This window comes from Triticum urartu, chromosome 3A, assembly GCF_056163025.1.
Source record: "Triticum urartu cultivar PI428250 chromosome 3A, HENAU_Tu73, whole genome shotgun sequence".
NCBI classification, from domain to species: domain Eukaryota; kingdom Viridiplantae; phylum Streptophyta; class Magnoliopsida; order Poales; family Poaceae; genus Triticum; species Triticum urartu.
Window position 1 is genome coordinate 105,003,135 of NC_141875.1, and position 5,096 is coordinate 105,008,230.

Below are 5,096 nucleotides of genomic sequence, written 5' to 3' on the forward strand. Positions count from 1 at the left end.
TTAGATCGGCGACGGCGTCGAGGTCCTGGTGGACTGCTTGGCGGCACCCATGGAAGATCTGTTCTGGCCGGTGTAGCCAGTGCTGGTGGTCATCTTCTTCGTCGGCGGTGGCCGGCCAGAAGCTTGGTGATCGGATCTCGAGATCCATCATCTAGTCCCGACTGCGAGTTGGAGAGACATGGTTGCCGGTGAAAACCGAGCCGACGTCAGGCGATGGCGGCGTTCTACGCCGTTATCTTGATGAAGGCATCATCGAGTAACTACTGTCGACCTACTCGTGCTGCTCCGGGGGAAACCCTAGGATCTGGTGTTCCAAATCGGACGATGGCGGCACTGCGGTGTCGTTTCTCTCTTGGGAGCATCGTTTGTGGAGCAGCGCTGGAAGTCAGAGGCAGGAGGTGGAGCAGTTTCGTCTTGCACGGAGCTTCGGTGGAGATGTCAAGTCATGCCTGACCGACAGGTGCTACGCTTGGTCATGCCTGATCGGCAGGTGCTACGCATGACAGATCCTCCAAGAACTTCAAGCTGTGTCGGCTGGTGATACTTGGCAGCATGGCGCTGAGATGTATCAGTGGCGACCGCGACGTGTTCAGTTGTTTGCGCGCAGGGAGGAGGTGCCGTTGGGCGCCGTGGTGGCGTCGATGATAGATGGATTGGGCAAGGTTGATGCATCAGCACAGTTCTGAAGATGGAGTGGTGGCAGTTGGCGGCGGCGGCCTCTGAGAGCACGTCAGACCAGTGTGTCCCAGACCCGGCAAGTGGCTAGGTTGGGGTCTTAGGTCTTAGATGTTAGGCTTGACTGCAATGTCTGTTTGGTATTAGGCCCAGGCTATCTGCGCCCCTTCATCAACTGGATAGATGTAGCGACAGTTTGTTGCTTAGACTGCGGCTTTAGTCTTACTGTTGTATTGATTTTGTAAGGTCTTGTGAGAATAATTAATAAAGTGGCCGTATGCATCGCACAGATGCAGAGGCCGGGGTCATCCTCCTTTTCTAAAAAAAAGGCAGATACGAATCAAACTTTGGTTGAATGGTTAGAAGGACAATGACGTTCAGGCCAACTCCACCGCGCGACCCTATCCTGTCCGCCCCCGTCCGTTAGGGGTAAAATGGACAAACGAGACGGCCCAGCGCGCGACGGCCCGGACCCGTCTTGTCCGTTTTGTGTCCGGGCCGACCCATTTCGAGCGCAAACTTGGGTTTGGGTCGCTGCGGACACCGAACGGACGGCCGCTCGTCCGCGTCTGGCTGCATGGCGGGGCGGCCACCTACCTCCCACCCATCAACATCAATGCGCACGGGCAGCCGGCCCCACCTGTCATCGGCCCAGTGGAAGGTCGACGTCCTTCTTAAATGGGACCCGTGGACCGGTCGTCGTCCTCACTTCCCACTCCGACCCCTCTCTGCCCCCTCGAAAGCCGACACCCTAGAAACCCTAGCCACTCCCCGTCCTTGAACTCGCCGGCCGGCCGCAGCCATGGGCCTTTGGAACTACGGCCGCAAGGGGAAGCACGACCGCAAGGCCGGCTCCTCCTCGGGCCGCCGCCGCGGATCCATGAAGGAGGAGCAGAACGCGTCACCGCCGCGCTCCTCCCGTCGAGCCCCCGCGCCGGCCCCCTTCACCATTGCCCCTAGGCCCGCCGGCTACCGCGACCGGCAGTACATCTGCGCGGACGTGTGCCGGAGGTACTAGGAGACGAGGACGCCGGTCCCGTGGAGCGACGCCCACCTCCCCAACAGATGGCACCTCTCCGCGGACCGGGTCCCCATCCTGCCAGTGCCGCCGACCGGCCGTGCCCGGCGCGATGAGATCGCACGCCGCCGCCGCCTCCTCCCCGACGACCTGTACTACGACCACAGGTATGCCCCCGACTCCCCGCTGTGGGACACATGGCTCCAGGACGAGCACGACACGCGGCACACGTCCTACTTTGCCGGCACCGTGTCGGGCCGCGGAGGCCACGTGCAGAGGCGCGCGGGCGTACGCGGGTGCGCGGCCTGACGCCCACGCCGTCGCCTTCGCCGTCTCCGTCGCCCCCTCCACCTCCTCGCATGACAGCGGAGGAGGAGGCCCGTCTCCTGCAGCGTGTCATGGACGACTCCATGAACACGCACGACGAGCGGCAGTGGAACGGCCTGGAGGAGGCCATGGCGCTCTCTGCCCCGGGGACGTCGCCTTCCCGGAGCTGCAGATAGCGGCCGTCACGGAGGAGGTGATGGAGGAGGACCCGCCGGCCGCATTCCAGCAGCTGCTGGGCCAGGGGTGGGGCTGGTCCTGCACTGCTCCGGAGATGGCCGTCGGCGTGGGCGTGAACTGGTGCCCAACTCCATCGCGCTCACCGGAGCGGGAGGCGTCGCCACGGGAGGAGGTGGTGCAGGCACCTCCGGCCGTCCAGCCCGCCCCCGTCCACCACTCACCTCCGGCCCACCTGTGGACCCCGCCGGCCTACGTCGACCTCGTCAGCGACAACGACACCGGCGGCCAGTGAAGACGGCGACGGCCACGGCACCGACGGGCGCGGCAGGAGCGCGCGGGAGGAGTTTTTTTATTTTGTTTTTATATGTTAATTATAAAACTGGGCCTTTTAAGTGGTCGTGGAAACTGGGCCGTTTTGTGGCCGACCCCTATATATGTTTTATGTTTTTTAAAATGCGTTTATTTACTTTTTTAGTTATTTCATTCCAGTTTATATATTTTTTTATTCACGTCCACCCCGGACACGATTTGAGATGCGGCCGCACGGTGCGCGCACGCACGACCCATCTGACAAAGCCGGACACGGGCGAACCCATCGGCGCCCCAAAAGGACAAAATCCGGCCAATCCGGACGTCCGTTTGGGATCGTGCGGTGGAGTTGGCCTCACTGCCCACCAGAGTTCAAGTCTCAGACCTGACATTGGTACTCGTATTTAGCTAGATTTATTTCAGACTTTTAGGTGATGTGCGTTCAGTGTGGGAGACGTTCCGTCAACTATGAAAAAGACATATGTGACGACTTAGTCAATCTCAAGATGATGTGTTGGCTTAGTCTCTTGGTGCTCATAAGGGTAGAATGTATGAGTTCGTTCATAGGGATGAGTATATGTGTGTATGCGTATGTATGATCGTCACAAAAAAAAAGTCAGGGCAAGTGGGAGAGGACACGTACTGGTCCAAGAGTACGTATTGATGCACAATCCAATATTTTCGTTTTTCAACGGCTAGTCTATTTTTTTCCCGGAGATCGTCTATCTTTCTTCCCACGGCATTGAAGTGTGGAATCGGTCATCCTCGAGAAGGCCGAAGCTGTCACAGATCCAAGATCCAGAATGATCTGTCCAGCCCACGTGCACGGGAAGAAGTGACCACGTGGATCCCGCCTCTACTAAAGTCTGCCACACAACGTCCATAAACCGCGACGACCTGGGCGGCAACCATCGACCGTATCCGTAATTCCGTATCACACTCACCCCATGCCCGGCGACACGGCACCGCACGTCGTGGAGGATCTCCTCGGCATCGTCCAGATCCTCAGCGACGGCTCCGTCGTCCGCGGCGACGAGTCCGTCCTCGGCCCAAAGGAGCCGTTCCCGGACGTCCCCGGCGTGGAGTGGAAGGACGTATTGTACCACGCGGCGCACGGCCTTCGCGTCCGCGTCTACAGGCCGGCGTCCGCGTCGTCGGTGGCCGGCGGCGCCAAGCTCCCGGTGCTGGTGTACTTCCACGGCGGCGGCTACTGCCTCGGCTCCTTCGCGCAGCCGACCTTCCACGCGTTCTGCCTCCGCGCCGCCGCGGAGCTCCCGGCCGTCGTGCTGTCCGTGCAGTACCGCCTCGCCCCCGAGCACCGCCTCCCCGCGGCCATCGAGGACGGCGCGGCTTTCCTCTCCTGGCTGCGCGGCCAGGCCGAGCTCGGCGCCGGCGCCGAGCCGTGGCTCGCGGAGTCGGCGGACTTCGCCCGGACCTTCATCTCCGGCGTGTCGGCGGGCGCCAACCTGGCCCACCACCTCACCGTCCAGGTCGCCACGGCGCGGCTCCCGGTCAGCCCCGTGCGCGTCGTCGGGTACGTACTCCTCTCCGCCTTCTTCGGCGGCGCCGAGCGCACGGCGTCGGAGGCCGACACGACGACGGACGTGTCCCTGCCTGTGGAGATATGCGAGCAGCTCTGGCACATGTCGCTTCCGGTCGGGGCGAGCAGGGACCACCCGGTGGCGAATCCGTTCGGGCCGGAGAGCCCCAGCCTCGCGCCGGTGGAGCTCCCGCCGGCTCTTGTGGTGGCGCCGTTGGGCGACGTGCTCCGTGTCCGCGTGCTGGGGTACGAGGCGAGGCTCAAGGACATGGGGAAAGACGTCGAGCTAGTCGAGTTCGAGGGACAGCAGCATGGCTTCTCCGTCCTTCAGCCGTTCGGCGAGGCGGCCGACGAGCTGATGCGAGTCCTCAGGCGGTTCGTGTACCAATGTGACACGCCCGCTGTGCGCTGATGTGTTGGTGAATGGTGATCTTCTAATGCTACTGTTTATGTTCTGATGGCTACTGTTTCGATGTTCTGAACTTCTGTGTCGACAAATAAATTATAAATCTTGTTTTGATTTTCATTTCTGGTTGGATGTATAGGTGTACAATAGTTGGGATTTTGATCAAATCATGACCCACTTGCTAATTCTTTTTTTTAACACAGAAAGGAGCCATCAAGCGTCAGGTTCTCATTCGTCTCACAGACAATGTACAACACGAGAAATGATGTTCTACCATGCACGGGATATGCCGTGCATGGCTAAGCCATTCAATTTTTTGGAGATTCGGACATATATTGACCTGGCCTGTTGTATCTCCTGCATGTTGTTTATTCAATTGAATTTTATTCAATCATATTCTACTACTTTTGTGTCTTATCACGTCAACCATTTATTATTGATATGAGTGAAAACAAGAGAGATGTAAAATGAATCCAATCGGGATCAATTTCATTGATGATCAGTCCTTATATACAACTGGAGGGGACACAAGCGAAGGGGCGCATCCACTTGATGAGGAACGAGGAAACTATCGTGACTGTTGCCAGATTGCCAACGCAGTGCAGTTACACAAGAGAGGGTTATCTCCTTAATAACATTATTAA

General features: G+C 59.0%; 2 pseudogenes across 1 annotated transcript; both read left to right on the forward strand.

Moving 5' to 3' along the window:
- The first annotated feature begins 1,477 nt into the window (after window positions 1–1,477).
- Window positions 1,478–2,196, forward strand: LOC147978793 (uncharacterized; annotated as a pseudogene).
- A 1,180-nt stretch (window positions 2,197–3,376) lies between these two features.
- On the forward strand, window positions 3,377–4,856 carry LOC125548134 (strigolactones hydrolase CXE15 pseudogene; annotated as a pseudogene). The gene is made up of 2 exons (XR_015618309.1): window positions 3,377–4,472; window positions 4,656–4,856. The product of XR_015618309.1 is annotated as a strigolactones hydrolase CXE15 pseudogene (transcript).
- The last annotated feature ends 240 nt before the right edge of the window (window positions 4,857–5,096 follow it).